Source organism: Toxorhynchites rutilus, chromosome 3 (genome assembly GCF_029784135.1).
Source record: "Toxorhynchites rutilus septentrionalis strain SRP chromosome 3, ASM2978413v1, whole genome shotgun sequence".
NCBI lineage: Eukaryota > Metazoa > Arthropoda > Insecta > Diptera > Culicidae > Toxorhynchites > Toxorhynchites rutilus.
In genome coordinates this window covers 165,748,182-165,768,071 of record NC_073746.1, presented here as the reverse complement: position 1 = coordinate 165,768,071, position 19,890 = coordinate 165,748,182, and the positions used below count along the sequence as shown (strand labels likewise).

Here is a 19,890-nt window from a genome sequence, read left to right as displayed (position 1 = left end):
CGATAGTCCTACGTCACCCTTGCGGTTATACCATAGATATATCCCACTTCCTGTTTTTTGCACTTCGAAAAGTGTTTTCCTAAAATGGATTACAAAACCGGATACGAAAATAACGCTTTGGGTCGGTTATTCAAGATTGCATTGAAGGATATGTCTTCATATCTTCTGCTCACTGTAATTTGTACGCATAACATTTGATGACTAAGCGAAATGTTGATACTCATTTGCTGCGATAACGTCTATTGAGTAAACAATATGCGTTCGATGTACATGTCAAAATCGAAACTGAGCGCCTGAAGTTCATCATATCAAGCAAATTCGCGGTTCGAGAAGTACGTACACTTGAGAGATGCAAACTTCAGAGGGAAATAATCGTTTGATAATTCTTCCGTTCACATATTTTGTCCTAGGCATCATACCAAACGTAAAAGAACTGTCATTAAATTTACTTGTAACGAAGAACATAAACTATCACCATGCAGGAATTTACCTTACATATCAATTATTCAATCTCTTTACTCACAAAGCAAATATATTGAATTCAATTGAATTCGGAAATTGTTTCATTCAATCAGAAATTTACTAGCTTTGCGCAGTGGCGATATCGTAACCAATGAGGTTTTACCGAGGTGCGATTATTGCTAGTTGAAAAAAAGATCCGAAATTTAATCAACACAAAAACTTAATGCTAAGCTAAGGTAGTCCCACGTCAACTTTGCGGTTATATCATAGATATAACCCACCCATTTTTTTGGTTGATAATTTTAATAAATTAATTCAATATGCTTTTAAGCATTCTACTTTGGTACCTATATGATTGAAAACATTAAAAAATCATCGAATAAAATGCTTTTCAAATCAAGCGAATAAAAATCAAACTTCGAACACCATTTATAAAAAAAAATCAAATTTCGGACAGATTGAATTCAAATTTCGGACACTTTATTTTATAATTTAACGAACGAACATTACATTACACTTGATTATATTTTATGGTCAACTGCGAAACACTCACCAAGCACACACACGACACAGTAACCTGATAACGATGACGAGAACTGATGAAACACGAGAGAAATTTAAGTATTGATGAAGGGGTAAATTATACGTGCTCACGCTAGGCAAACGTCAAACACAAACGATAATGAGTGGGTTTGGATTTTGGATAGATTTTGACGTAGGACTACGTCTTTCATTTCTATACCGGGGTGTAAAACCAAACTTTCGAGAACGAAAGCGTTACGCCGGAGACCGAGATTTTGAGCATAGCTCTTAAACAACTGAACGAAATGGTATGATAAACACTTCATTTGAAAGATAAAATGTCTACGCGTCATATACTTGTTACTTTTTCATCCAAAAACTTGTTTCAATAGTCTTAAAATTGCTTTCAAAACAGGCTACTGAAATCACCAATCGGTATATAAGCGAGCGCCGCTCGTAAACCCACTCAGTTATGATTGAACAGCGATTGGAGCATGTTGTCGCTGTTGTTGTGAAGCTAATTTCGTTTATCATGAAAACGCTGATGAACGGTGTCACCAAGAGCCTGTTTGTGCACCTAAGGCCAAAAGGGAATCCATCAGGAGGAGAGTGATGCCACGGTTCCGCTTGAAACATCGGAGCAGCCACCACACACACACACATACACGCGCGGAATTCTCGTTGCTATCATCGTTGCTGAAAAATAATCTGCCAGTTCCCCTGGGAATTGAAAAATACATTCATGCGAAATAGTTTATTTTAATGTTTTCTATCCATATAACACTGCAACCAAATACATTTGGTTTTGTTATTTTTCAATCAATCGCAATTAACAGGAAAGCTTCTGAATATTTTTTCCCCATCAGTGGAAATTTTCATATCCAATATTGGATGCATAACATGAAAAACGGAAAATGTTTCACATCGCGAAAATCAAGTCATTTTCGAGCGACTATTTGCTTTCTACTCATATAATGCTGCGACCAAATACATTTCGTTTTTGATTTTTTCAATCAAGTGCGATCAACGTAAGACCACGTCTTTCGGAAATTTATTAGAGGTGCAATGAATCTTTAGGAATTCCCGCTCTACGCGCACTGACAATGTTTACTCAACAATTTCTCAAACGAGAAATGGGTGTTGTGAGAAAGGATTAGCGAACGCGAAAACGACAAACAGGAGAAAGGTACGTTTGGAGGTTGAAGGAAATTGGCAGAAAATTTCTTCATTCTATCATTCAAATAATGTGATTAATACCACATCGTTTTGCCAGAAAGAGATTATTAATGCTCAAAGGAGGAATCGAGTCCTCCGAGGAAATTACCCAGCGCAAATTAGAGTCGACTATCGATTGCGGCATTCGTACACAAATAATTTTATAATACAGTTTCACCAAAGTGATTTCTTCGGATATATTCACTACATCATGTCATGTATTTCATATTCTTCATTAAGAAATCCATATCCATGGCACCTACCGGTAACGAATTATTATCGAAACCACGATTTTCGCTAAATGCTCCTTTCAGTTCGGCCTGTAAAAAACTTTACTGTACTCTAATCCATCAAATTTGGAGCCCTGAAAAGGGCCGTTGATTATATGCTAAGCTAATATAGCACGCTCTCCTCGGATACAATGGGCCAGCTGGATGTCCTTGGGCATGATGTGACGCGTTTTGCATGGATAGCACACAAATTGGTATCTTCGAATAAGCCTCCTGCAGCGTCATAACAGCGGAACTTTGGAAGCGCAAGTCGGTTTTGAAGTCCTGAGCAATTCCACGAACCAAATGCTGCAAAGGTAGCTTGCGGATCAGCAATTCGGTCGACTTCCGATAGCGATGAATTTCACGCAAAGTTCCCGGTCGATAGCGATGTGGCTTCTCCACCTATCCTGCTACTGGTGCGCTTATCCGAGCTGACTTCGTGTGCCTTACCACCGAATGACTAATGAGCTCGAGTCCTCACGGTGCGAGAGTAGAGTAAGAAATGAACGAAAGCAAAGGAAGCGTCATTTTATAAACCATAAAAGTATAGAATCTAAATCCCACCCTTATTATATTCGTGAGTATACAGTAAGCTTATACAATAAAGAGGGTGGGGTTTACATTCGATTCTTTTATGTTTTATAAAATGACACTTCCCTTGCTTTCGTTCATTCCCACAGTCAACTGGTCCCGCTCCCGGGTTCAGGCCAATTCAGGCTTCCATCGGCACTAGCCAGTGGCCACCAGAAGGAAACCAGAATTCCAGTTCTTCGCATCCACCAGTGGATGCCCTCACTCAAACCATCACACAGCTGGCGTCTCTTGTTGCTGAGCTGCAGAAGATGATGATGCAGATGATGCAGTTTTTCACCAGCCTTAGCCTTCACCATCCAACTGCTTAATTGGAATGCCCGCTCACTGGCGGCAAAAAAGTTGGAAATCAACGAATTTCTACAAACAAACCGAATAGACGTAGCGTTTCTCACGGAAACTCACCTCAAGCCTACAATCAGCTTTAGTCTGCCACATCATGCCGTCTACCGCCTCGATAGAGTTGGCGCTGCCAAAGGTGGCGTTGCCATCGCTATCCGAAAAGGGCTCCAATTCAAAACGCTCCCCGACTTCCGTCTGTCGATCATCGAAGCCGTCGGCGTTGAGCTAGAAACTGCTGATGGACCTATCACCGCCATTGCTGTGTACTGCCCAACCCAGTGCAAGAACTCAGATGGAAGCTCTACCAGATTCAAAAACGACATTCTGCGGTTGACTCGTCGAAGCGGCAAATTTATCATCTCCGGTGACATCAATGCCCGCCACACTACATGGGGTAACATCCGAGGTAACAAGAACGGTGCGGTGCTTTCCGATGATCTACAAGCGGGACACTATATAGTTCTCCATCCAGACACACCAACATACTACTCACCGGCTGGTGTAGGCTCCACACTCGACATCTGCCTTACCAACATCGTTAACGGGTGTTCCAAGCCTATTGCAGTCACTGACCTGTCATCCGACCACCTGCCGGTAGTCTTCAAGATGGAACAAAACATCAATCAAAAACAGCTACATAGTAGGAGAAATTATCATCGTGCGAATTGGCCCCAACTCCAGCGGTACATAGAGGATCGTATCGACGAGAACACCCGCTTGGAAACAGAGAATGACATCGACCAGGTGCTGCAAGCACTCTCGGGCTACATAGGCGAGGCGGAAAACCAGTTCATCCCATCGGCGACGGTAACTTGTAAGTTCACACCTCTTGATCCAGAAACAAAACGAATAGTGTCCCTCAGGAATTGTGTCAGACGTCAATACCAGAGGACGGGGAATTCAACTAGAAAAGTTCTATACAAAAAACTGAACAAAATTATTGCTACTAGAGTGCAAAATCTGAAAAATAAGCAGTTTAATAACGACCTTCGAAGTTTACCTAAATATTCAAGGCCCTTTTGGCGTCTGACTAAAGTTTTAAAAAATAAGCCAAAACCAGTGCCTCCGCTCAAAAACAACAATCAAATCTACTTAACATCAACTGAAAAGGCAAGTGCCATAGCGCAGCAGTTCAGGACTGCACATGATCTGGGTCAACACATTGCCAGTCCGATGGAAGCGTCGGTCACGCAATGCATACATCAACTTGACACTGTGCCAATCGAGCTCACAGGAGAACAGCGAATTACTGCGAACGAGATCAACCAAGCCATCAAAAACTCCCGCAATATGAAGGCCCCTGGGTTCGACGACCACTTCAATATTGTACTGAAGAACCTCGGACCCAAATCATACGCTTTCTTGGTGAGCATTTTCAATCGCTGCCTGGAACTCGGATATTTTCCATCCGTCTGGAAGGTGTCCAAAGTGGTACCCATTCTCAAACCGGGTAAAGACCCTACGAGCCCGTCAAGCTACCGTCCGATCAGCCTACTTTCGTCGGTCAGCAAGCTGTTTGAGAGAGTAGTGTACACCAGACTTCTCCGGCACACAGAGGAAAGCAACATTCTGCTCGACGAACAGTTCGGATTTCGTCGAGGTCACTCTACAGTACACCAACTCCAGAGGGTAGTCAACATGGTCAAGCGATCGAAGGAGCTTTCAAAAACCACCGTCATGGCCCTGATGGACATCGAGAAGGCATTCGATAATGTCTGGCATGACGGACTGGTATTTAAGCTCCAGAGATTCAACTTCCCAGTCTACCTGGTAAAAACGGTCCAAAATTATCTCCGTGGGAGATCATCTAGAGTCTACATTGCTGGGGCACTTTCTGAGCCATACCCAATTGCAGCTGGTGTCCCCCAAGGGAGTATTCTGGGTCCTCTACTGTACAACCTGTACACTTCGGACATTCCACCTCTACCCGGAGGCGGCAATCTATCGCTGTTTGCCGATGATTCGGCTATCACCTACAACGGACGTGTCATCAATGCTCTCGTAGCTAAACTCCAAACCGGTATCAATGAATACGTCAAATATCTTTACACCTGGAAGATCCGAGTGAATGCGGCAAAAACTCAAACGGTTGTTTTTCCACATCGCAACACGGAACGACTGAGGCCGACGAGGAAGATAAAGATATTGGAAAGCGAGATCGAGTGGTCGTCCGAGGCTCGCTACCTTGGTGTAATTCTCGATAGTAAACTCATCTTCCGTTCACACGTAACCGATCGAGTAAACAAAGCCATCATCATGCTCCGTAACCTCTATCCGATCATCGCCAGGCGGGCAAAGACGTGTACCACGAACAAGCTGGCAATATTCAAGCAAGTGGTGTCGCCGATGCTAGAATACGGCTCCCCGGTCTGGAGGGGATGCGCCAGTTCACACCTCAATAAGCTCCAGGTAATCCAAAACCGTTTTCTGAAGATAATTCTCAATCTTCCGTGGCACACGAGAACCACTGACGTCCACCGGTTAGCGTGTTTTGACCCAATAAGGACTAGAATCGAGCAGTTCGAACAACGACATATAAACAGAGTTCGACAGTCGGAATGGCAAAACATCAGGGACCTTTATCCCTAAAACATTGTAAATATTTGTATATAGTAGATTTAGAGTGTGTATATAGTAGGCTTAGTTAGATTAAATATTCAAACTACAACAGCTCAGAAACAACTGACAAAATGACATACCAACCTCCTAAGAAAAATTTAAACTAATTATTATAGCAAAATTGAATCAAAGTATGAATCACCAATGTGGAATCTCTTACACTGTAAAATATTTGTACATCAAAAAAGAAATAAAATAAATTAATTTGAATGTAAAAAAAAAAAAAAAAAATTAAATCTTTCGTTCATTTCTTACTCTACTCTCGCACCGTGAGGACTCGTTTCATCGGGACTAAGCAGACAGCTCGTTAGTCTTTCGGTGGCAAGGCACCACGAAAGCAGCTCGGATAAGCGCATCAGCCACAGGAAGCGTGAAGAAGCCACATCGCTATCGACCGGGAACTTCGCATGAAATTCGTCGCTATCAGAAGTCGACCGAATTGCTGATCCGCAAGCTACCTTTGCAGCATTTGGTTCGTGGAATTGCTCAGGACTTCAAAACCGACTTGCGCTTCCAAAGTTCCGCGGTTATGACGCTGCAGGAGGCTTATTCGAAGATACCAATTTGTGTGCTATCCATGCAAAACACGTCACATCATGCCCAAGGACATCCAGCTGGCCCATCGTATCCGAGGAGAGTGTGCTATATTAGCTTAGCATATAATCAACGGCCCTTTTCAGGGCTCCAAACTTGATGGATTAGAGTACAGAAAAGTTTTTTACAGGCCGAACTGAAAGGAGCATTTAGCGAAAATCGTGGTTTCGATAATAATTCGTTACCGGTAGGTGCCATGGATATGGATTTGATAATGAAGAATATGAAATATATGACATGTTGTAGTGAATATATCTCCATATCGAAGAAATCACTTTGATGAAACTGTTTACCGTTTGTCGTTTTTAATTGTTGGGAAAGGGCATTATTTCTGCTGACTAAATTCCAAGAAAAAATCCATTCCTTCTTTAAGCGTGATTCATTCTGCCTCGGATCAACGGAACAGTATGATAATCATTTCATACAAAAGATAAAATGTCCAAGAGTTATATGATTGCTATTTATTGAGTCGAAAAATTGTTTCAATAGCTTAATGATAGCTTCGAAAACAGGTTATTGAAATCATTCGTATCCGTATGTAGCGCGCCCACTTGGAAACCCATTAATCTTATTGGAATGTGAAATGGGGAAGCTCATACTTACGTCTATGCATTATGCTGTACACTACAGACTTTTTTTCTCCGTACTGATTAAGAAGCCGACCGAACTATCGGTCGACAAGTCAGTCTGCAGTCGGCGGGGGCTCTTAATTTCGTTTTTGCAGGCCGAACCGAAAAAATTTCAGTCGAGTTAATTCTTTTTTACAGTAATGCTTTTGAATCCGGACACTTTGCATTACATTCAATATCATACCACAGCCATAACATTTTTTTCATGTTGAATTTATGCGATTAATAGTTGCTAATATAGTTACTGATAGTTTCTTGATAGTTACTAATCAATCGCATTAATTCAACATGCAGAAAATGTTGTGGCTGCGGTATGGTATTAAATGTAACGCAAAGTGTCCGGATTCAAATACATTACTGTATACTTACTTCGATGTTATTCGTTTCTCTCTCAGGGTAAGCAACGAATATAATAAGGGTGGGGTTTAGATTCTATACTTTTATGGTTTATAAAATGACGCTTCCTTTGCTTTCGTTCATTTCTTACTCTACTCTCCCACCAGGACGACTCGTTTGTTTGGGACCAAGCAGATAGCTAGTTAGTCTTTCAGTGGTAAGGCACACGAAAGCAGCTCGGATAGGCGCACCAGCCGCAGGATAGGTGAAGAAGCCACATCGCTATCGACCGGGAACTTTGCGTGAAATTCATCGCTATCGGAAGTCGACCGAATTGCTAATCCGCAAGCTACCTTTGCAGCTTTTGGATCGTGGAATTGCTCAGGACTTCAAAACCGACTTGCGCTTCCAAAGTTCCGCTGTTATGACGCTGCAGGAGGCTTATTCGAAGATACCAATTTGTGTGCTATCCACGCAAAACGCGTCACATCATGCCCAAGGACATTCAGCTGGCCCATCGAATCCAAGGAGAGGGTGCTATATTAGCTTAGCATATAATCAACGGCCCTTTTCAGGGCTCCAAATTTGATGGATTAGAGTTTAGAAAAGTTTTTACAGGCCAAACTGAAACGAGAATTTTCGTGTGGATGCCATACAGCATCGAGAAAATTCCGGAAAGATCTAATCGTTGCTGAAAAATAATCTGCCAGTTCCCTGGGAATTGAAGAATACATCCATGCGAAAGAGTTTATTTTAATGTTTTCTAATTATATGGCGAACACAGCGGCCAAATACATTTGATTTCGTAATTTTTCAATCAAGTGTAATTAGCTGGAAAGCTTCTGAAGATTATTCTTTCCCATCAGTAGGATATTTTCGTATCCAATATTGGATGCATAACATGAAAAACGGAAAATGTTTCGTATCGCGAAAATTATATAATTTTCAATCGATTATTGCTCAGTCGCCGAAATTTTCATACTCAGAGAGTTCATTCTCCTCTAGTTTGCCTTCCAAATTGCCATCGTAAACCACACCTTCTCTCGATTCAATCACGCACGAAAAGCATACTGAAATGATATTGTGGTGGTGAAACCGATTCATTTTTCGTGAGGCGTCGTGCACAAATTACGTAACGCGATAAGGGGGGAGGGGGTAGATGTTGCGTTACTTTCTGTTTATTAGAGATAGGAAATTGCGTTACGAAAGGGGGGGGAGAGGTGGTTCAGAATTCGGATTTTTAGCGTTACGTAATTTGTGCACGACGCCTGAGGACATCGACAAGACAACATCGTTACTGAACGAGCTGAACGGCGAGGGATCGAGGGATTCATTACCTGGCCTGACCTGACCTGAAATGCAATCAGTTTGTTTTAACTGTGAGGGAGCGCAGAAAAGCCGATGCTGATACTCTCGTGACCAAGAGAGTATCAGCATCGAAATACGGTTCCTCGGGAAGACATAGAAGCAGCCGCCACACACACACACACATACACGTGCGCAACTCTTTTCGTTTGCTGGTTATCGAGAGGAAACCTGGAAAGAAATGATCGTTGCTGAAAAATAATCTGCCAGTTCCCCTTGGAATTGAAAATTACATTCAAGCGAGTTTATTTTAATGTTTTCTATCCATATAATACTGCGACCACATACATTTGGTTTTGTGATTTGTCAATCAAGTGCAGTTAGCAGGAAAGCTTCTGAAGATTATTCTTCAGAACAAGGTTTTTTGTATCCAATATTGGATGCATAAAACCTTGATGCTCCAACGTAACACTCTCGTTTTTGAAGTCACCCAAATATTTATTTATTCATTCATTCAGGATGGATTTAGATTCAACTTCAAACAAATGATCTCTAAATCAACGATAGTCCTACGTCACCCTTGCGGTTATACCATAGATATAACCCACTTCCTGTTTTTTATAATAATTCAAATGAAATTCTCAAATGAAGTGATAGTGAAACCAAGGAATTACTCTAAAGAAGCAATTGTGATATTAATTTTATAGTCATACCATAAGTGCATTAAGCATTTCAAGATATTAGAACAAAGTGTCCGAAATATGATTCTGAACGGTACACTTCAGTTCGGTTTCACCGTGAAGTGACGTTCGTGATCAGGCCTTTTGACTCGCCCACGGACATGCGAGATCACATTACGGCTCAGTTAGACAGCGCGTTAAAGTGTTGTATGAAATATTTGAGATAAAAAATGTGATATAAATATATATGAGTCTCTTGAAAAATTGATATGTGAGAGATTGGATTCTATGACAAGTTCATTTTTTACAATTACTGCGCAGAATAATTTAGCTGCAAGGAATGACATTCCTAAACGGAAGAAACGTAAATTTCAGAACAATGAAAATGATGATGTCATTCTAAATAACATAAGTTTCGCGGATGTAGTCAAAGGTTCGAATTAGGTTGATGATAATAAAATAGAGAGCAATAGTATCAAGCCAAATATTCGTAAGACTCAGTCGGTTATTGTAATAAAACCCAAAGAGTCCAAACAAGTGTGCAACTGGATCCAACATAAATGATGTCAAAAATGATATTGAAAGCAATTTGGGTGAGAATTACCGTGCTGTTGTTCCCATATCGGTGCTAAGATTAAAAATTGTGGGCATGAGCGATCAACATTCCCCCGATGTTTTCATTGACTATTCAAAAAGTCTAAATGAAAACATCGCAATGGAAGATATAAAAGTTTTGAACGTGTTCGAAAATCGAATTGATGGAGAAAATATTCGAAACATGCTGTTTCGAGTCTTGTGACGAGAGACCTGGATTTTCCTTTCGAGGTCGGTAATTTAGATGAATTAGCTTCTGTTCTAACTAATGCCTTGAAAACGTGTAAACGTGTACCAATACATGTATATCATTTGTGTAATATATATGCTAGAGCCAATATGTGCGAGCGAAACAGGAGACACATTTAAATGAAAGCATATGAAAGCTTTTCGTATAGTTTGCCAAATACACGGCCCAGACAGAAACAGATATATTCTCGTTCATGTTCTTCTTTATCCTCTTAGAAAACACTTTCCAAGTTCATGTTATGATGAGGTGTAATACAGGGTGCGGCAGCATAACTTCCTTTTTTAAAATGCTCGCCACTCAGTTAGTTGATGTCATAGCGGAGCGATAGTGGTCTCGTTCAAGAGGGGATATTGTAAAGTTCTGTCCCGACACGGGTCAGTCGCCATTATGCGTTGGAATAGTGAGGAGCATGCCTTTGCCGTTGAGGTTTACTTTTCAAACGGATGTTCGGTTATTGCAACACAGCGTGCATTTCGGAATCGCTTTAATTTAGCCCCGTTGGCTCCCGTCCCAGACCGCAAATCAATTGTTACATGGGTCGCTACATTCAGACAAACTGCAAGTGCGACAGAAGGAAGAACTGGAGACCCTCGGGCCGTTAGATCACCTGAGAACATTGAACCAGTGAGAGCGTCAATGTTGCGATCGCCACGGCATTCTGCGCGCAAACACACATCTGCTGTCCGATCGTTCTGTGAGAAGAATTCATCGTGATGATCTTCATTTTCATCCCTATAAGATAGCGATAGTGCAGGAACTTTTAGAACGTGACTTCAATTTTCGGATGAACGCGTGTGAGCTTCTTCTTGATGTCGTTCCCGAGGGTGCTACTGTTTTTTTTTGCGATGAAGCCCATTTTCATTTGTGTGGGTCGGTTAACAAATAAAACATGCGCTACTGGGCTGACACCAACCCTCGAGAATTGCATCAAAAGCCTTTGCATTCACCCAAAGTCACAGTATGGTGTGCAATTTCCTCAGCTGGAATGATTGGTCCCTGGTTTTTTGAGGAAAATGAGGTTACAGTGACAGTGATTTCGGGCCGGTATGTAAACATGCTACAAAACTTTTTTTTTCCCACGGCTAGAAAATTTGGATTAGGGGGACACTTGGTTCCAACAAGACGGTGCAACAGCACACACTTCAAGAGCATCGATGGCTGTTTTGAGGGAACACTTTCCAGAGCGCCTTATCTCAATTAGAGGCGATTTGGAATGGCCTGTACGCTCTCCCGATCTGTCCCCTTGTGATTTTTTTCTATGGGTTTTTTTGAAATCCCGTGTTTATGTGAACCGTCCAAGAACCCTACAAGATTTGAAGACCAACATCCAAGAAGAAATTGCCAACATAACACCTGCTATGCAAACAAGAGTTATGACAAACGCCAGAAATCGGTTTACGCAATGTATGGAGAATGGGGGACTTCACCTAACAGATTTGATCTTCGCAACAATGTAAATAAAAACTTTGGACATGTATCTACATTATAAAAAATAAATAAATATTTTCCGATGCATACAATAGTTTTTATTGAGTTTTGAAAAAAGGAAGTTATGTTGCCGCACCCTGTATTATCACGCTTCCATACAACAGCACTGGCAGCTATATGGATAGCGTGGTCGTGTGAAACAGCTTTGCATTCCAGCCGGTCTTGGTTCGATCCCCGACGTCAATCGTATGGACTTTTTTTTGGCACAATCCCAAATGAAATGAAAACAGAAAGAAATGTCTGCTCGCATACATACAACGTATTTTTAAGCTGTTAAAACAGCTCATTATTTGCGCATTTGACCCTCCAGCACACGAAATGGCATCATTTCTGCCAAAGATGAAATGTTTTCAGACAACGCTAGTTTGGGTGTAGTTACGCAAAAGTTTGTATCTCTGAAAAACTCGAACAGCTGGTACAATTTGGATATCTTGCACCTTAAACGTGAGAGAGACAAATGGTACAACAAATTTCGTAGAACAAATGATGGAAATCATTAGAATAAGTACACGATCGCGCGCAATAGATATTCACAACCGATTCCACAATCGATTGAGAAAACTCGTTGTGAATATATTCAGAGGAAGATTGATCAGCATCATAACAACAGCAAAGAGTTATGGAAAATTTCGAAATCTTTATTGAAACCTAGTAAAAGCCATAACCTCGTAACCGCATAACCGTGAAACCGCGGTCCATAACCTTTAATGGCACACTTGAACAGTCTGGACAGACTATAGTATCTAAGTTGAACGATTATTTCGTCAATATTGTTTCATTGATCAATCAGTCCATTGAATTGGACGATGAATCTGATGAAATAAACAGTCGGTTAACAGTAATCGTAGATTTGAAAGTTTTCACCCAATTACGTTAAATGAACTTAGAACTATTTGCTTTTCTTTAGGAAAAACGGCTGGACAAGGTTAATGCTAGCGTTATTCAAGATTGCTTTCATGTTATCGATTACATCTTGCTGAACCTTATAAATAAATCTTTATTAACTGGGCATGTGCCTCAGGTGTGGAAGGAATCCCTAATAGTCCCTATTCAAAAGGTTGCTGGAACGATTAAAGCCGAAGAGTTTCGTTCCATCAACATGTTGAACACGCTAGAGAAAATATTAGAAGTAGTCGTTAAAGGCCAACTGCTGGAATATTTCAATTGCAATGCTTTGCTAATACCAGAACAATCGGGATATCGGGAAGGTCATTCCTGTTAAACCGCATTGAACTTGGTATTAGCAAAATGGAAAGAAAAACTAGAGTGCAAAGAGAATATCATTGCTGTTTTCTTGGATCTGAAACGCGCTTTCGAGACAATTTCTAGGCCCTTGTTGTTGAATACGATTAAGCGCTTTCGAATTACACGAGTACGTATGAATGGTTTGAAAGCTATTTGTATGACAGAACTCAAAGGACTATTTTTAATAATTCAATTTCCAGTCCCGTAGGGAATAATGTTCGAGTACCTCAGAGAAGTGTATTAGGGCCCCTTTTATTTATTATGTACATCAATGACATGCGACAAGTTTTACTATTTTGTAGATGATACTGTGTTATTCATTGCAGCTAATGGTTTGAATCAGGTCGTTTTACATTTCAATGGAGATTCGCGTTCTATAAGTAGATGGTTGAAGTATAATCAATTGAAATTGAATATAAATAAAACTAAATTGATGGCAATCTCGCGAAATCGGTCTAATGAAAACGTCTCTATTATAATTGATGATGAGACTATTGATCGCGTTCGGGAGATTAAATATCTTGGCGTGATTATTGATGAAAAACTCAAGTTCAACACTCACATTGACAATGTCATCAAAAAAATTGCCAAAAAGTATGGAATCTTATGACGATTAAAATACGATTTGACCATTCACAGCAAAATACAGCTATACAAATGAATCATCTCTCCTCATTTAGACTCCTGTTCTTCCATTCTATTTTTAGCCAATGATACACAAATATGGTGATTACAGCATTTGCAGAACAAAATAATGCGGTTGATTCTAAAATGTAATACATTCACCTCCTCATCTTTGATGCTGGACGCTCTAAAATGATAATCAGTGAAACAAAGAATTGTTCATTTAACTATGGTGTTCATTTTTAAAGTAGTTAACGGTTCGCTGCCTCGATATTTGTGTGATCGAGTTGAAAGTGAAGTGACTTTCATTGATGTAACACTAGAAACGCGAATGGATTAAGAACACCAAATTTCTTGTCATGTGCTTCACAAAATTCGTTGTATTTCAAAGGAATAAATGTTTTCAACTCGATGCCAAGACATATTAAATGCGCAACAACACTTACAGAATTTAAGAGGCACTGTATTTCACATGTGAAAGCTGTGTTGTTTTAAAAGCCGAACGATATTTTTAAATTTTTATGAAAAATAATTGTACTGACGAAGTTTTATACGAACGGATAATAAATGTGGACAATTTTTTGTAGCTTGTTTTAATATTTTCAATTAACCTGACGAAGTTTTTTTTGAACGGATTATATTATGTAGACTATCTAAATTTTTTTAATTATCTTTTTTTTTATATTGGAATTGATCTCTATTATGTCTTTCGTGATCTTGGTGATGATGGACTATTTTTATTTTTGTTTTGACGTTTTTGTAGTTGTATTAGTTAAAAAAAGAATAAAAGTAGTCTAAAAAAGTTTGAATACCGCGCGTGACACGGATATAAAGCATATGAAACTGAGTTTTTTAAAGTGTCGGTTACTTGAGAATTAATCAAGCAAACGAAATAAAATTTGGCATGTGGAGGCTTTGGGATGCAATAAATGTTTCTATGAAGGTTAGATACTCCTCCCCCCTCTCTTTGGAGGGCTGCCATACAAATGAAACACAAATTTCTGCATTACTAGTCTTGTAACCTTTTACTCGCATTGCAAAGCTTCCTGAGTGATAAGAAATTGGGATCAAGAGAAGACTGTAAAAATCGATTGCTAGAGTTTTTCGCCAATAAGGACCAAAACTACTATGAGAGAGGAATTATGAAGCTACCTTTAGGATGGAAACAAATTTTACAGCAAAACGGTGCATATTTGACCAAAATCGAACAATTCGAAGCATATTAAAAAAAGGTTTGAATTTCACCCAAAAATAATGGATTACTTTTTCCTCAACCTAATATAATCCAGATGAATAACAATATCCCATTATTGATCCGAATCTCACTAGACTGCTTATTCGCTTCGAATGTCGAAAAAAAGAATATCGTAATCTGAATTAATTCCATGGCACAGTTTCTTGAATGAAGACGGATTTTCTGCCATGCAAATGAAGCATTCATTTCTGCATTTTTCAGGAACTAATCAAGCAAACTGAACCAATTTTGGCATGTGGAGGTTTTAGGGGGCAAGAAACATTTCTAAAGTTCAACACACCTCCCACCTTTCTGAGGGGGAGGAGGGTCTGTCATAGAAATGAAACACAAATTTCTGCATAGCTCGAGAACTAATCAAGCAAATGGAAACAAATTAGGCATATGGAGGTTTTAGGGTACAATAAATGTTTCTATGGTGGTTAAACACTCCACCCCCTCTCTAAGGGGGAGCTGGCATACAAATGAAACACAAATTCCAGGCGGCACACAAACACAAACTTCTGCATAACTCGGGAACTAATCAAGCACAATTTGGGATGTGAGGGTTTTTGGGTATGAGAAATGTTTCTATGATGCTATGACACCCCTCCCTCCTCTGGAATGGAGAGGAGCTCCCATTAAAATATTACACATATTTAAACCGAAAATATTCCAACCAAACATCACAATTGAAAATTTCCGGAAAACTCTGAAGGAAAAAGGGAAAATTTGGAAAATTAAATTCCCATATGTTTTACAATTACATAGTTACAAGTGCTGTTAGTCCATTTGATTTTTGCGCTAGCGAAATTGATCTTTGTTCGAAACTGGAAATGGATTTTAATGTGATGATACGCACTCCTATATCGTCTTCTATCTATACCAATAAAAAAGTATCACTGAATGTGTTGATAAGAGCAGAACTCGAGTAAGGAATTGCCCGATTTAGGGCTGTCTTTATTCTATCATATTTTCTGTATAAAACATTTGTTCCATGTAACGGAGAAACATGTTATTTGCAAGTGGATTAAAAATCTTGCACGAGAATTGTGTCTGAAAATAATCTGATATTATAATGATGAGTTTCGGTAGAAGTACTAGGAATTTTATAGTAAAAGATAAATTCAACGGGGTCGATTAAAAGATCACTCAATGAACAGTTCAGTTCTGTCCGTGACAGATATTCGAATATATTGAGCCCACTACATTAAAAAAAGTGTTATTTAGACAAGACCCATGGACAGACTCTAGCGGCCACAGATCACCGGCAGGGAATCACTGGTTACGATATTTAAAAACCATTTTTTTTTCCTGGATGTGAAATTCGAAAGCTACCTGGAAAATGGAAAAAGTGGCGATGTGAATTTTTTTCAACTATTTTTCTAAATAGCGTATCAATTTTAACGGAAAACCTGGGTGGTTCCAATATATATACCTTATCACTCCCGAATACCTCCAAAAAACGTTGATATGATGTTTTTGTTTCGGCGCGCGCAAATATCTCTCTCAACGTCAGATTGGCCCCAACGCGGCTCCACGCAGTGCTGCCGCCTAAATTCATCACCAGCAGCCGACATGTTCCCCTGTTACAATATGACAAACTGAACCTGACCCTCGTTCGTGATGAAGCATTTGCTCCATCTTACCAAAATTAACGTCGGGTAACTGTTTCTGTATAACGCAACCGTTTCATCGTATCGCTTGCACAATTCAACATCGCAACGCCTCGTCACATTCTCGATGCGGTTTCGGCTGGCGAGCAGGTGGGTCTCCACTAATTACGCGACGTCTTATTTTCAGATTGTGAAATTATCTCCAATAGTAATGTGTTTCCAGGGACGATAAATAATTCAAAATGTTTTTTTTTTTGACTAACACCCAAACATCGGAACGTCTTGGGGCTTCATCTATTATCGTCGCCCAGCGACCAGAACTGCCGGGTTCCATGAACTTTTTCAGGGTGAACAAACTGTTTAACGTCGCTAATGACAAGTCCACAACCTTTTTCATGTACATTCAATAGGCTCGCATGTGCGACCAGTAGGTGAAACAGCGCTCGTAAACGCGTTCGAGGCAATGAACATCATGACGACATCATTCACGAGTGTAGGCTGTAGAACGCCTATACTGCTCCCCGTATCCGTTGCATTCGACATTCGACTCGGCAGCGAACGTCGCTACATCATGATGTGAGCGTGTAAAGCTATGAGGCCATCTGCGGTCAGTATTGGATCTCTCCTTGCACTTCATAAATATGTTTTATGTACAGAAGTCATGTTAGAGTTTGATTACTTAAAGTTACATGTGTTTTACACTACCACTCAACGGTCGCCCGACTGTTTACCGTACCATGTATCATAGCGTGAACAAAAAAAAAACTACACAGAAAAAAATCTACAGTGACATTATGTGCTCTGGGTAGCCGTTTCTTTTCTTTTACTAACAAATGTCATTCGGGACCGCTCGTGTAGTAGCATCGAGTACAGGGACCCCCATCATCATCCCGTCGAATTCGTTGAAAATGTGTCAGCTAGTATTTTGCATCCCGAAAGGCCACATTCTGTCAAATGAGCCGACCCCTTCCTTCATCCCCGTCTGCATCACTCCACATTCCACCACCAACGAGCGCAGTGTAGAAAAACCTTCACTTCATAAACAAAACTTGTCTGTGAAGTGAGCCAGCGGACCGCGAAACGCGCCATTCAACGCGCTCGCTGTGAACTTGACTCGTGAGGTAGTGCCCCTGAAATAACCTTATCAAACGTAAATCTAGGTCAACAGTCTCCGGTAGGACAATGTCAGGGATGTTTGTCTGTGTACAAAAGTGTGGCATGACCTAGATATAGAACTGATACGATCAGGGAATAACATGCGTTAAATGTGCGAGATCCATATACAGTGACACAAACTCGTAATTGTACTCCACCACGCAGATCTCTTTTCCCTTCTTTTGAAAGTCGAAAACAAGCTTTCGGAACATACTATTTAGAAAAGGTCATAGTGTCATATGAGAGTTAAAAGGTTTGCTATCTGTTTTCAGAATAATGGTTTTTATTTCTCTAAAAATGGTGAATGTGTGTGCTAATGTATGAAAATTTACTCAAACTCATATTCGTACGCTGGTTGAAATCTCAACTCGATTTCGAAAACGTTGACCAATTCCAGAATTCCATCATTTGTGTCGTATCCCTTGTTCATTGCAATTTGCAACTATCTTTAGCTGTCTTTAGCCTGATCTACGATTTTTTTGGTATATTCGGAAGGTTTATTTATAATTTTTTTCATCAAGTGGTTTTTTAAATAGCTTTTTTTTTTAATTTAATGGTTTCTAAATTTCCTACACAGATGACTTCCTTAGTTTTTTACTGGGATTGATGTCGGGAGATTGTGGAGGAATATCAATAACTTTTGAGCAATTGTGATGTAACCATGTGCGAACTTCATATGTCTTGAGCTCTGGGTCATTGTCTTGGCAAAACATGAATCCTCGATTCCATCCCATTTTGTTGATATTTTGCTTCATATCTTCCTTCATGTTCAATTTAACATTCTGATCCAATACACCATAGATGAATACCAAATTGCCCATACATGTACCCTCATACCATGCCTCCACCACTACCACCGTGTTTAAACGTTGCTTTCAGAATTTTTTTACGTTTAATTCATCGTTAGGCTTCCTCCATAAGAAACAGTAACCCTCGGAGCCAAAAATATCAAATTTGGACACTTCCACGGAAATAACATCTTACCAGTAAAGCATTGATGTGTTTAATGCTGTTTTGGAAAAATAAAATTGGAGTTACTGATTTTTTTTTTGCTGAGAAACGGTTAACATAACAAACTTTTTTTTGCTCAGTTTGATTTTTATCGATAGTCTAATGGATCAAAATGTTTACTTGAACACCCTGAAGGAAAATATGGAGCAAAATATCAACAAAATGGGACGGAATGGAGGATTCATGTTTTGCCAAGATAATGATCCAGAGCTCAAGACATATAAAGTTCGCACATGGTTACATCACAGTTGCTTAAAAGTTATTGATATTCCTCCACAATCTCCCGACATCAATCCCAGTAAATAAAACTAAGGATGTTATTTGTGTAGGAAGAAACCACAAAATTTAAAAAAATTACCATTTTAAAAACCACTTGATGAGAAAATGATAAATAATCCTTCCGAATACACCATAGCTAAAAATAGTTGCAAAAATTCGTCAACGTTGTCGAAATCGAGTTGAGATTTCAACCAGCGTACGAATATGAGTTTGAGTAAATTTTCATACATTAGCATATACATTCACCATTTTTAGAGAAATAAAAACCATTATTCTGAAAATAGATAGCAAACCTTTTAACCATCATATGACAATATGACTCTTTTCTGAATAGAATGCTCCGAAAGCTTGTTTCCGACTTTCAAAAGAAGGGAAAACAGATCTGCATGGTGGAGTACGACTACGAGTTTGAGTCACTGTACGAACAAACAACGAACAGTTCTCAATGTTTCACTCATGATTATTTCATATTGACAGTTCGGCTGAAATGTTTTTAAGGTAACACAGTAAAACTTTTTTTTTTTTGCAAAATTCAATTTTACTATTCAACATAATAGCCTTTGAAGGCGATACAGCGATTATAGCGATCTTGCAACTTTTCGATACAATTTTTATAGTACATATGTAGTAGTACTTTCGGTTTTTCCTCAAAATATGCCTCAGTTTCTCGCCAGCGAGCATTCTCTTCAGGTCTGCGAACAGAAAATAGTCGCTGGGGCCAGATCTGGAGAATAAGGTGAATTCGGGAGAAATTCGAAGCCCAATTCAAAGCAATGCTTTATCAATACACGAAATTCGGATTTTTCCTTTTTTTATCACAATAACATATG

At 39.6% G+C, this 19,890-nt stretch overlaps 1 pseudogene; it reads left to right on the top strand.

The window, feature by feature from the left end:
- The first annotated feature begins 584 nt into the window (after positions 1 to 584).
- LOC129780646 (U4 spliceosomal RNA) lies at positions 585 to 784 on the top strand (annotated as a pseudogene).
- Positions 785 to 19,890: the final 19,106 nt, after the last annotated feature.